Consider the following 15,190-nt stretch of genomic DNA (forward strand, 5'->3'; position numbering starts at 1 on the left):
TTTGAGTTTGAGCCCCACAGTTGAGTGTAGAGCCTACTTAAAAAAAAAAAAAATCCACTGTACAGTTTATATGTAATTGCCCCATCATAAAAAAATCTAACAGAAAAGAAAAAAAAAATTTTAACTCTACAAAGGGAAAAGTGAAAATGAAACAAGGGTAATAAATTGAAGAGGAAAGTGAAGATGTCAGGCATAGCACTAAATCTGTTTATAACTGTACTTATAAATAAGTTCAATGCCTTCTTTAAAAGACAAAAATTTCAAACCAGGTTAAAAATCCAGCTACATCTAAGTAAGATGTATCCAAACTATGTTCTCCATGGGTAGTTTAGGAACAAATGATTAAAAAAAAAAAAAAAAAAAAAAAAAAAAGATACTACAAGTGACATAAAGATGATAAAAGTGTATTTCTCCCTCCTATCATTCTATCTGCCACAGGGCCGCTGCATCAGTCTTTGAGTTCTGCCTTTGTTTTCCACCAGATCTTGCCCCAACCTTCTGATCATCCAGGATGTGAATCAAATGTAACACCATCCCCATCCAGATAGGCCTTTCAGACCACTAATTCTAAAATATACAACCATATGTATTTTATTTTCTTCCTAAACTTTTTTTCTTCCTTTTCTTGATTTTTTTCTTAATCTTATCCCACTGGAACATACACTCCATATGAACAAGGACCTTTACTGTCTTCCATCCTCTTTGGCGGAGGAATTTCTCAATAAGCCAGTTTTTGCTCATTGTTTTTCTTCAGAAAACAGAAAAACAGTATTCAATGACTTCCACTATTTCCTTTCTTTGATTTAGTTTTAACTTTCTTCAAGTTTCAAAGTTGGAAGGTAGAAGATTCTTGATAGAAAAGAAAAATCTCCATTCAAAGATCTTCTATTATAGACATTTTGTGGCATAAATTTCCTCTAGCACTACCTCACTGCAGATTATTTTATGTTTTCATTTTTATTCAGTTTCTGTATTGGAGTGTTTTTTATATTAAGGTTATTGACTTTTAAATTAATTCCAATGAAGTCACAGAACTTTTTGTACAATTTAAATCTTTTTACTTGGGCGGGGGCAAGGGAGTGAGGCGGGGGGGGGGGGGTACATAGAGGAAGATAAAATCCTAAGCAGGCTCCATGCTCAGCACAAAGCTTGACACAGGGCTTGATCCCACAACCCTGGGATTATGACCTGAACCAAAATCAAGAATCAGACACAACCAACTGAGCCACCCAGGTACCCCTAATTTAAACCTTTTTAGACTCCTCTTTTAGACCAAAAATGGCCTATGTTGGCAAATACTTCACATTCACTTAGAAAAGTATGCATTTATGTTGTTGTTCAGTGGAATTCTTTAAGTGTCCATTAGGTACAGTTGGTCGAGGTTATTCAAGTCTTCTTTGTCCTTCCTGATTTCTGTCCTTGTTCTATCAACAATTAACAAATGTGATAAAATCTCCATGTGTCTATGTCTCTAGTGTTCCTCGCAATTTTTACTTAATGTACCTTAAAGATTTGTTACTAGGTATGTAAACATTTAGAATTGTTCTATCTTCTTGATGAGAAAGGGGTCATTTTATTTATGAAATAGTTCTTTATCCTTGGTAATTTTTCTCTCAGGAAAATACTAACCAGAATGATTAGCAGAAGAAGAAAATACAAATTATCAGTATCAGGAATGAGAGGCAACATCACTATAGGTCCTACAGATAGGAAAAGAGGCAAAGAGTAAAAAATATAAACTTTATGACAACAAATTCAACCACCTACATGGAGGGATTCCTTGAAAGACCTAACAGTTCACATAGAACAGATAACTTTAATAATGCTATGTGTATTGAAGAATTTGATTATGTAGTTAAAATCTTTCCCACAAAGAAAACTCCAGGCTCAGATGGTTTTACTGCTGAATTATATCAAACACTTAAAAAATAACTACTACAAATTCAATAAAAATTCTTCCAGCAAAACTTAAGAGGGATCTCAGTATTTTATGAGGTTAACATTACCCTGATACCAAAATGACAAAGTCATTACAAGAAAAGAAGTACAAACCAACATCCTTCCTGAGCATAGATTTGAAAAAAAAAAAAAATCCTTACTAAGATAAGTCATCAAATGCAAAATTACATGAAGTGAGTAATATAGCATGACAAGGTGAGTTTTCACCAAAGAATGCTAGGTTTTATTAATATTCACATATCAACTGATGTAATTTACCATGTAACAAAGTTACAAAGACCTCTGATTATCTCAGTAAATGGAAAAAAGCATTTGACAAAGCTCAACCTCCAATCTTGATGAAAACCTCAGCGAACTATAAACAGAACTTTCCTAGCCTGATAAAAGACATCCACATAACTTTTATTTGACAACAAAGTTAACAGTACAATACTGATGAACACTTTCCCCCTAAAACCAAGACCAAAATGAAGGTGCCCAACCTCATCACTTCTATTCAACATCATACTTTTGGGTTATAGTCAGAGAATAAAGGAAAAGAAATAAAAGGCATCCAAGCTGCAAAGTCTAATTACAACTGTACTCAAATATTGCCACTCATGCAGGAAATCCTACAGATTCTATTTAAGGAAAGAGCAACTAGAATAAATATGTTTAGTATGTTTACAGAAAGTAAGTTCAATATACAAAAGCAAGTTGTATTTCTATATATTAACAAAGGAAAATACTGGAAAATGAACTTAAAGCAACAATACCAATCACAGTAACATCAACAAGTGACACCTGTAAGTTTAGAAGATGGATACAGTGGTCCTTATAGAAGAGAACATGAGAAAAATTAAAGGCCTAAATTAGTGAATAAACCAGAAGACTCATTAAGATGTCAATTATCCCCAAAGTGACTTATAGAGTCAATGCAATCCCAATGAAAATTCCAGCAGGCAATTTGTAAAAATGATACAATGAAATATAGTAATATAGTCTTTGTCAGAAAATGAGTAAAATGAACCTGAATGTTTTGTTATTCCATACAGCAGGAAAGCTTATCAAAGACTATTAGGGTGATATCCTGCCAAAAAGACTGAGCAGGCAACATAAAGAGCCTCCCCCTGGTCAAAACTGGGAGAACTAAGCTTCAATACAGATTGAAACCCATCAGGGATGTTCCAATTGATACATTTGTGACAAAATTTTTCAAAGAGGTACCTCAGTGGTTCAGTCAGTCAAGTATCCAAATTCTGCTTGGGTTATGACCTCATGGTTTAGGAGTTTGAGGTCCGCATCGGGCTCTCTGCTGTCAGCATAGAGGCTACTTCTGGTCCTCGAACCTCTTCTCTCCGCCCTTCCTCTGCTAGTGCATGCACTCACTCACCCTCTCTCAAACATTAAAAATTTTTTTTTAATTTAGCCACCTTCAGAGATTAAGAATTATCTTTTTTTAAAAGGTAACAAATGAGTTAGACACTTTTTAAGATTTTTTTACATTATCTCCATACCAAACATGTAGCTTAAACGTACAACCAAGATCAAGAGTTACACGCTCCACCAACTGAGCCTGCCAGGCACTATCCACCTTTCTTATTTGAACCCAACAGATGGGGCGGGGAGGTAGGATCTCTGAATATAGGAGGCAAAGTGTCCCCTTAAAAATGCATACCGAGGGAATCTCGGTAGTTCAGTCAGTTAAGCATTGACCTCGTGATCCCTGCTCAGGTCATGATCTCACAGTCTGTGGACAGAGCACCAGGTCAGGCTCTGCATGAAAAGTATGCAGCCTGCTTGGGATTTTCTCTCTCAAAGCTAGCTAAAAAAAAAAAAAAAAAAAAAAAAAAAAAAAACTTGGGGCGCCTGGGTGGCTAAGTTGGTTAAGCATCCGACCTCGGCTCAGGTCATGATCTCACAGTCTGTGGGTTTGAGCCCCCCATCAGGCTCTGTGCTGACAGCTCAAAACCTGAAGCCTGTTCCTGATTCTGCCCCTCTCTCTCTGCCCCTCCCCCTTCATGATGTCTGTCTCTCTCTCAAAAGATAATAAAAAATAAATTTTAAAAAAACCTCTAACTGATTAAGAAAACCAAACTGGAAAAGAAATATTAAATGTTAAACCAAAGGCAAAATAAATTCAAACAACTACAACAACCCAAGATTTGAAAAAATTCATGAATATAAGTGAAGATGGGGCTGGATCCCAAAACACAGGGACAAGCTTTACAAAAAGAACCATCTTTGGGGACCACTGGCGAAATAAGAAAGAAGTAATAAGGTCAATGAAATATGTATCACATATCATGTATGTAGTCATACTGGGTAGTCTAATCTTTTGATTAGATCAACTTCTACTCTAATAAAAACAGTAAGTTATTTACAGTGAGAATAAACTTAATAGATGGAAGAGGGCAGGGCTTGGTGTTTATATTGTTGGCTATGTTATGGAGTTATAAGGTAAAGTATGTGGGAAAGGGAAACAGGGGTACTGAGCGAGGTACCAGAGAAATCAAAGTGTGAACAACTGCAAATGGTGAGGTACCTCTAACAGACCAAAGTGCTGGAGAAGGGACCTTGAGACTGATCATCAGAATTCTACCAAGTGGATTAGATGAAAGTAGTAGACGAGGGTTGGAGATGCTAATAAGCAGCAGCAAAAAGGCAAGATTGGTAGGCAGGATGGGCAGTGAGAAATAGGGAAAGAGAATGAGAGCCTATGTATTCACTCAACATTTGCTAAGAGTCTACCAAGCAACACCTTCAGCTGGTGGAGAAATTGCTTAGAAAAAACAAAAGCCAGAGGTTATTGTGATGGTCTGGGGATCCAATGGGGTTAAATGTTAGATCCTAAAAACAAAGGCAAACAGGAAGAGTCAATTGATATTAGCAAGGACTTTTGATGTTAAAGGGATGTTCAAGGATATAGGAAAAAGAGGTTTGAGTTTTTGTATTCTCAGTTCCTTGAATCTCAAATGGATACAGCCATATTGTCAGTTGTAGGCATGAAGGAGTTAGTAGTTAGTGGTAGAGAGTTTTGCTAGTTTTATTTCACTACGAAAAACAAACCTTAGATATTCCATCTTATGATTCAGACATTTTATAAAAGAAAGCCCACTACACCCACAAGCATGCCTAATAAAGTACATCATGTCATGAGGAAAAACACATTAGAAAATACGTGACCATTTTATCATCCAAGAAGATTTTGTGAAAATGCAGTGACAGAGGTTGTAGTCACTTTGCTTTGAACATGTGCTGACTTCTGCTGTCTGATGTTCTCCTTTGTCAGGTTTCGTAACGTTCTTAATACAGCGTCTGTATTTAGCTCTCCCAAAGGAATATCAGCAATTTCTGGGAGCAGGAGGAAAACTTTCTGTCAATTCTGCATAATGACCAAAACAGAGTGATTGAATCCCTTAATTGAAGCTCTGTAGTTTGTAATGTAATGCATATTAGGGCCTGTTTTCTGTGAAAAGGAAACAGTGGGTGGGTGTTCAAGTAGATGGTAAGAACAGTGAACTAAGTCTTTTGTCTTTGCTTTATTTCTCTGAAGCTCACACCATCCAACAAGGGATTCCCTCCTCAACTCTTTAATAACAAATGGGTGATAGAAGGAGGCGGGGGGAATGTAACTAAAACAGCACATAAAAGCCTTTCATGTAGATGAAGTTTTTTAATCCTGTAATAATTTTTATTAGCCCACAAAATTGCCTACTCCTGACCTCACCTGTTGGTAACACAGCAAAACTTCGGCTCAAGAAGATTCAAGTGCGGTTACTGAATGTGTGGTGCCCATCCAGAAGTCAGATTTTCCAATGTGGCAAACTCTGCACCGATCCTAGAAGCATTCAGTTACCCTTTCTACACACCTAGACCATCACCTTGCTTTTGGGCTATGAAGAAATCCCGGGGTCTTTTGGAAGAAGTGGGCATGGGATGGGGTAGGGGGTGATCCCGACTCTGGATGCCTCTCAAAACACCCTCAACACTGAAAAAGATTACACTTTATCGTCGATTCCAGCTTCAATCCAGATGACTGAATACAATTTAAGAATCTAGCTAGGAGTGGTAATTGAAACAGGACATATTTAAGAATACAGTAGAAATCCTATTTAATTCAGAGCTGGTGACAGGTTAACTTAAAAAAGTTCTATGGGGGCACCTGGGTGGCTAAGACGGTTCAGCATCTGACTTGGTTTTGACTCAGGTCATGATCTCACTGTGGGATGGAACCCCACATAAGGCTCTGTGCTGAGCATGGAGCCTGCTTAAGATTCTCATTCCTTCTCCCTCCCTCTCTCTTCCTCCCTCCCCTCTGCCCCTCTCCCCCTGCACACTAAATGCTATGGTCAATACACAATTTTCCAATAACTACATGTAACATTATTTCACCTTAAAATGTAAGTACTCATCTAATGAAATTTACTAACAAAATAGTATTTTTCAGGTTAGTTCCTCAATCTTTACATACTTATTGACTGCTGACAATTCAGGCCACGGCAGTATACTGCAAAAGGGCATTTTTGGCCACAACATACATTGTTTTTGCCTCTGGCTTCATTTTTATCTTTTCCTTCATCTTCAACTCCATCTTTAGTTTTGGCATGTGGGACTTCTGCATCACTTGCAGACTTACACTTGGAATTTCTGCACTTGTCAAACTCAGTCCAGTTTTCTCCAAGATATAATCTAAGCTGAACTATTAAATATCATGTATGTTGACTATTAACTTTGTCATAGTTTTTAATCTTCAATTGTTACCAAAATAAAAGTCAGAAGTTTTCAATTGTATTATTCTGTACACATTTCAGAAATACTCAACCCATCCTTTTCTACATTAATGATGCAACTACATATGCTAAAAATTGGGATGTAAATGAGTGATAGCTAGGAAAAACATTTTTCCCCAGACATAGTTTTCTTTAGGACCCAAACAACTTCATAAAAACAAATTCTTTCGAGAGTTAATCTATACCTTACTTTGTGAACTGTAGTCCAAGAGTAAAGACAACTAATTCATACTTTTAAATGGTCTAGGATTAGTAGTTTACCTCAAGTGGCAATTTTTAAACTCCAGAAGCTGGCCACTGCTGCCACTGCCCCTCCTCCACTCACACTCGTGACTTTGTGTGTGTGTGTGTGTGTGTGTGTGTGTGTCTATTTCTTTCTCAAAAATAAACAGGCAGGGGATGGTGCGGACTCCCAAGCAGGCTCCATGCTCACTGCAGCTGGTGAAGGCGTGCTGACACAGGCTCAATCTGTCAGCCTTGGGATCATGACCTAGGCTGCAAGAGTCAGAGGCTCAACTTACAAGCCACGCAGGTGCTCCTCATTCACAAAATATGTCATACAAGCCACCCAGGTGTCCCTCATTCACAAAATATTTCATCAGGGAGTCATTCACCTATCGATTATTTATCAACACGTTCTGATATGGAAAAATTTGATAGAGAAAATTCCTGTCCCCGACGGAAGACTCCCATTTTGGGTTCTTCTTCCCACCCTGCTTGCTGTGCGTGCACCAAAGACTACTACTGAGGAATGCCGAAGTAACAGACTAACTGTTCCCTCTTGCTTACTTACTGCTTATGCTCAGGCTCAGACCTCTGAAGAGTGATCTGAGCCCACTGGTGTAAAATAAACCTGCTGTCTTCCAAGATCTTTGAGGGCCACTTGGTTCTTCTGTCAGGTGACCCAGACCAGATGTCACAACAGTTCCACAATTGGTATTTTCTCTCTGCTACTGCCCAATATGTGGGCATCCTGACTTTTCCCCCACCATCCAAGCCATCTATTATTTACTGCCAAATTCTAGTAAGACTTTATTTCAATATAAGCCTACCAACTGGAGTCGAACACTTTTTTCTTACATGAGCTGCACCTAAAATACAGACTAGGATTTCCAGTTTGCCTCAAGTACAGCAAGAATGTAAAGACATTTGCCCATCAATCTAAGTACAGCACACTTCAAGTTTTTATGTTTTCCAATTTTAAACATTTAATTGGATACTTTTGGGTTTAAGCAAGATGCCTTTGAGTTTTTAAGTATTAGATGTAATGTTAAAGAAAATGCTTTTTATACTCCTAGTTCATAAATTTACAATGTATTTAACTACATTATGTAGTTGTAATATCACATATAATTGGCATAGGTAGACTTGGGAACAGACTTAACTTACATGAAGTAAGTAACTCAAACAAGGAGAGCTTTAGTGCCTAAGAATGAAGCTTACCAGCTGTAAGCACTCATCAGGTGGTGACCATTAATCCATATGATTTATGGAATGGTTGATTACATTAGGATCCATTTTTAATACCTTAATTACTGTTAGTAACTAAACTGTTTACACAGATATGCCACTACCCCAAAAGTGAGCCATGTGGCACACTGAAGTGCTATTTTGGGGCCTAAGTTATGATTTGGGAGTCACTTTCAAGAATGTGGGAGCTCAAGTATAATAGCCAGGAGAACCCCAAAATAAAATACTGATCCTGGAGCTCGGCAAAGAGTGACTTTTCCAAAGGAATGGGGTAGATCCAACACAAGGTTGTCACAGTACTTGGAATACCAACTTAACAGCCAAAGTATTTCTGGAAATCATCTCAGAGTTGAAATTAGAATTTGAGGGGAAAATCCATACTTCATTTCTCCTCTTGAAACATCTAGTCCTAAACTAAGCTATACAACATTATTAGTCCACTAAATGAACAAGTTTTAAAAGCTTCCATGCCAAGTTATAAACTCAAAACCACATTTATTCAGGAATTAAAGTTACTTATACATAAACAGAAATGGGAGATAACCGTCCTGCTCACATTAGTGTAATCTCTCTGCCTCACAGTAAGTTAGTATTCACCAAGCTCTGGAATAGGTCACTCTACTTAGTACCTCATGTATTATCTCGTTTCATCCGCATAACTACCTTACGAAATAGGTTTTCCAGATCAGAAAATAACACGTGCCCAGGTGTTCACAGTTAGCAACAGGATGGAATGGAGACTTGAGTTCAAAGGTCGCAGTCTCCCACTTGGCTATTCTGCCTGTCCATCCTGCTCAAAACTTCCAATACCAGCAAGGAAATCTCAAGTCACCACTGATTGTCTTACAGAATCCAAACTATCTGTATATGTACTCAGCCTCAATTTCAACTCTCAAAACCTGAAAGCTTCATGACAGGTAACTGAGTTTGCAATGGCTGGGCAGACACACAAACACACAGGACACAAAACATGCAAATCATAACAGTTCTATGTTTCAAAAAATGTATACAAGAAAACATATAAGAAAAACATAGCAGATAAACTCCTGACCAATAATGTAGCCTCTCTATTTCACAGAGATTTGAATTAATTCCGTTCTTACTCATTTTCTCACCTTTTTAAGGCAATAATCACTGTTATCACTTTATGTTACCACTCTGCATCTTAGGAAATTTCTTGGAAGATTTATTACTTTCAGGGTCAATTAATATAAAGTTTGAGATACTTCTAAGACATTTTTAAAAACAAAAATTGGGGGCACCTGGGTGGCTCAGTCGGTTAAGCCTCCGGCTTCGGCTCAGGTCATGATCTCACAGTTCATGGGTTCAAGCCCCACATTAGGCTCTGTGCTGACAGCTCAGAGTCTGGAGCCTGCTTCAGATTCTGTGTCTCCCTTTCTCTCTGTCCCTTGCCTGTTCACTCTCTGTCTCTCTCTGTCTCTCAAAAATAAATAAATGAAAAAAATATTAAAAAAACAAAAATTGAAGTATCAGAGAAAACCAACAAAACTACACGTAGATTTACCAGCACTTTTCCTCTAGTATTATTTTTAAGGTTTTATTTAACTTCTCTCTACACTCAATGTGAGACTCAAACTCTTAGCCTCAAGAGTTGCATGCTTTTCCAACTGAACCAGCCAGCTGCCCCCACCAAAACATTTTTTTATGACAAAGGAGCACAATAATGCCATGCTTCACAAATCAACCAAAAGTTACCAAAAAGTTAATCTTTTTTTCTTTAAAGCTAAATTTACAGAGAAGTTGTTTCTGTATTTAAAAAAGGAAAACTGTGGGGCACCTAGGTGGCTCAGGTGGTTAAGCGTTGGACTCTTGGTTTCAGTTCGGATAACGATCTCACAGTTCATGGGCTCCAGCCCCTCAATGGGGTATGTATTGATAGCAGAGTCTGCTTGGGATTCTGTTTCCCTCTCTCTGTGCCCCTTCCCTGCTCATGCTCCCTGTGCTCTCTTGCTCTCTCTCTCAAAAATAAACAAACAAACTTACTTTAAATAAGGAAAACTCACATGGAGAATTGTGAGGCTTAAAAACCCATATACATAGAGTTAAAAATAAATTGTATCCATGTGAGATTGCATGTTAGGGTTCCCCCAAAAGCAGATCCTGACATTAAGCTGCAGGTAGTTTATATAAGAAGTTGTCCCAAAAAACATGAGGAACGGAAGAAAAGAAAAGAAGCTATGTAAGGACGTATCAATCACCAGATTACCTCATGAACACCTGGAGACCAGTCCTACAGGAACCATCTAAGCCACTCAGGAGCACAGAACTCAAAACCTATATACCCAAGCACCAGGAAGTGGGGTATTTATCTACCAATACCCATCCCTCATTGGCTGATGAGCAAGCACAGAACCGAAATCCTCTTACAACCTGCACCTGTGTCCAGCCCAATGCCAGCAAAGCCAGAGCAAGGTCTTGAATGGCAGATGTTACGGTAAGAAGCTCCACATGTGCAGGACTGACTGCAGCTGTGGCAAATCCAGGAGGGCTGAGAGAATATGAGTGGGGGCATCAACAGTGCTACCACAGCTGGTGATGATCAGTTTTCCTTGAGCTTCCTCATTGAGTTTGGAATCTGTTTTTCTACTGTCCATTACAGACCTAACTGTTTACAAACACTGGTCCACCTAAATCAGACTCCTTGACGATGGAACAGACTATAGACTGTTGCCCACACCTTCCCATCCCCACACATCTCCACTTACCTCATTTTCCCAACAGTTGTATCATTTTTTGTTAAATCAATAATCAGTGTTTAAAGTAACATGATCATGTAAATACTGTTTACAACTGAATCTCATGATATAGTATCTTTTCTAGTACAACTTGTTTTTCTACAGATAATAATTATCTTATTTTTTGGTTGCTTAATACTCTACAGACCCATCATAAACTTATTTTCTGAAAACATTCAATCTCTCAATATTTGGAAACATATTAGATCATCTCTCTATTGAATTTGTAATTACTGGAGCTGGATTTTAGTCCACTCCCTGCCATTATTTATATGATCTTACACAAAAATTGAAGAAACATTCTGTCCCTCCATTTCCTCACCCATCACAGGAAGGCAAACATCAATTAAGCAACCCTTCTCTCTCTTTTTTTTTTTAAGTTTATTTATTTTTGAGGGGAGCCAGACGGGGGCAGGGCAAGAGAGTAAGTCAAGGAGGGGTAAAGAAAGAAAGAGACACAGAATCCAAAACAGGATAGCTCAGAGCCTGATGCGGAGCTGGAACTCACAAAATGTGAGATCATAACCTTAGCCAAAGTCAGAAACTTACCTGACTGAGCCACCCAGGCACCCCTAAGCAACCCTTCCTGATGCAAAAACTTCATCTAAGAATCAACTGAGAGCCCAATGTCATCTAGAAAAAATATATATGCCTGAATTCTAAAATTCTAAAATTTTAAATTTCTTATTTTGAAATACAGGACTAAAACAATTTGTTTTTCCTCCCTAGAATTCAACAGAGACAACTAGAACTGATGGAAGCATGAACAATATAATACCAATCAGATGGTTTTGCCCAAGGTACTGTAATTCAGGATGAGCTCAAGGGATTTTCTTGACTAGTGAAGCTCATTAACATTAACAGCAGCTGCAAATTCATATCTAAAGGGAAGGTGCCTCATGGAATAAAAATACACTAATCTACTACAGGGGCTACTTGGTCGTATTCTCGACATCCTATGGGTAAGATGAACTGAGAACTCATTAAAGGTATAAACATCATTTCCTATTGTTTGGACCCCATTTCCCTACTTTTAACCTCTTTTATATGGGAGGGGGGAATCTTTAGTATTAAATCTCCATTAAGTCTTACTCACCCTTTATGGGAAATTACATGGTCCAAGAGGTATCTTAGGTATTTTTATAGTAAAATATTTCCTCTGGAAAATAAATCCTAAAAAGTAATTTTGTTTTTACCCTAAGAAGAAAACAGTCATTCTACATTTCTGTAAAATGTAATTCATCATTATTACATTACCAGATTACATGCACAATTAAACTTATTTATTAAACAAGACATATGCCAACAACTTTATAATAATCCTCTAAACCATAATAGCAGATTTTCAACTTTAATAACAACATCATGCAGCTAATACTCAAAGGGCTAATTTTAAAAGTAAGGGCATTTGGTAATTGAAACTGAAATTAAACAATTAAGCACTTGAGTAATTTAAACATGAACATAAATGTCCTGGCTGTGCTGCTCTTGGCTTTTAGTCAAATTTACTAGTGCCGGTTAGACTTTATCACTCTAATTATTCCTGCTCCTATCAGATCCTGCTAAATAGAAACTGAGAATTATTTGAAGTATTTTTTTATTCTTCTGTATTTTCTGCTTCGAAAATGCATTACTATATTCTTCTAGTTAAAACTTCATACAGATAATTAAGAATAACCCTGTGATACTTATCAAGACTCCACAGGAATTCAAACACAGATATTTGTATTCTTATTCCCAGAGGAGGTTGCAAAGAAAAAGTTTTAATAGGAAAAAAACCTAATCCAGTGAGTATATTACCTCATTTTTAAATAATCACCTCTCTCTTTCAACCATGCCCTCTTCTTTCCATTTTCTCCATCAAATATAAAGCCCACGTTAGTTTCATCTCTTTACCCTTAGGAATACTCTAAAATAAAATAGGCTGTCCCTTGACAGTGAACATAAGAGAACAGCCTCTAATTTGGTAGAAATCATCTCTGTCATTTTTACTGTATGATTAAGACTTTTGATATTATATAATAAGTTTATTTGGGAATATTACTTCTTAAGTGAATTGTGAAAATCGGTGGTTTTTTTTTAAGGTAGAACAAAAAACAAATATTATGAATATCCCATAACAAGGCATTGGCTTCGAAACAGAAAGAGGCAGCCAGACTGCCCCTGACCAATAGAGGCCCTAAATATAATGTAAGGCAGGCACTAGGGAAAGATGGCTCCACCATCAGGACCTCATTACCACAACCAAGTATACAGACATGGATTGATGGAAAGGATATTTCAAGTTCAAGGAACAGTAAAGGTATAGGAATAAAAGAGCTAATAAGTTCTAGGGTATGTGACTGGGGTCTCGGTTACAAGAGGAGGAGCTATAGTAAGTGAAGCTAAACAAGTAGGTAAAGTCCATGTCAAATTGATATGTTGTAGACCTGAAGTAATGTAACATTGTGTCAACTGTACCTCAATAAAAAAGAAAGTATTAAGCCATCACTTATTAAAAATTCTAGAATTTAAAGGAAAAAATAGTAGGTATAGTCCAGATCACAAAAAAAAAAAAAACTAGGATTCCAGGCTAAGTCACTGGGATTGTGTCAAGATGGCAATGGGGGGGGTCACTGGGGGGTGGTAGCAGAGATATTTCAGATCCTTGCCAGTAAGTTCCTGAGTAAGCTGGAGGAGGTAAGGCAAAGTGAAATCATTTACCCCAGAAGCCTCAATCCATCTTCAGTACTGATTAAAAAACATCAGGCCCTTCCAGAAGAGAAGTCTTTTTGTTTAGAAAGAGCGACGCTGGATGCCTGTGTGAATATTCTACCTGGCAAAAGACACTGCATATAGCAGACGGCATGTTAGTGATCCTCTGGGGCCACTACATGATGTTGCAGGTCATTGTCAAAGGTGCTTATTCCAGTAAAGCCAAAGGGCTGAGTCATCCGAACAGGCTGGATGTATCACGCAATATTCCTACTGTGTGCTCAGGGCTCATTTCTTCATTTCTTTCAGTCAGCAAGTATTTATTCTGGGCTTATTATGTGACAGGAGTTGTGCTAGGTTCTGGGGAAACAACAGTGAGCAAAATACAGCCAATTCCTGCCATGGTGGAACTTATGGTTTACTTTGACATCATTGCTTATAATTCTGCCATCCTAAGTAAAAGGTTGCTCCCCAAAGGGAATCCTATCTTCTATTCCTTCTCCCATCAGAAGCAGGAATTTATTTCTCAATAGGTAATTTCCTCCTAAGATTCAGTCTTTACTGCCAGTACTGATGACAGTAACAGGCATTATTTTTTGTAGAAATGGGTTGATCTTGTACATGTTGTTTTGTTATCTATTTATTAGCTGTAAAGATATATTTATATTAAGCCTAAGACATCAAAGTTCAGAAAAAAAAAAAAAGACAGATTCTCAGTGGCCCAAAGTGTAGGAACACTTCCAGTCAGGTCAACTGTGACCAGTACCAGACAGAACAGAGGGAAAGACAAATAAGAGAGTTCAGATTCTGAAATGCTGCATATTGGCATCAGGAGATCCAACACAGAGAGCAGAGAACAGAGAGAAACCAGTGAGACAGGATGAACTACAAGAGACCGAATTTACACCAAGGATTTGAGAAACAAGAATGAGGGCTGAACAGCCAAGAAGAGAATGTGATACCTATAAAAACATCTTAAGAAACAGCTGCTGCCACTCAAGACCAGAATCATGCTAAGGGTGGAGGCAAGTCAGAGCCTTCAGATAAATAGCTGTGCCTTGTTGGCAACAAGAAGGGAAAAAGAAAAAAAAAATCCTTTACCAAATTATGTCCTCGAACAGTGATTTGAAACCTTTTATAGGTTAGGATAATTTAAGAGACCTCAAAAGGCTCATGGGTTGTCTTAAAAAAAAAAAAAAGTACAAAATAAAAATAGCCGCACTTAGTCCTGTGGGGGAATATGGCACAATTCTTAAAATTTAGATTGCTTATATTATTGGAAAAAAGGTCAAAAAAATGACTGTGCTTTATCGCCACCAAATTCTAACGTGTGTCTATTTGAGAATTGGAGACAGACGCGGTTTTCTAATCTTGCATGTTGCAGGGAGATTGAATGCTGCCCAGCAGAGACGAGGCCTCCAGAAGCCCTGAGGCTACGGGTTGCCTCCTCATTGCCCCAGCTACTATGCTACGCAATTTATACACGTTATCTAATTTAATCTTATCATGATACTAAATATCAGTCCAACAAGCCACTGG

This window comes from Suricata suricatta, chromosome 16, assembly GCF_006229205.1.
Source record: "Suricata suricatta isolate VVHF042 chromosome 16, meerkat_22Aug2017_6uvM2_HiC, whole genome shotgun sequence".
Classification (NCBI taxonomy): Eukaryota; Metazoa; Chordata; class Mammalia; order Carnivora; family Herpestidae; genus Suricata; species Suricata suricatta.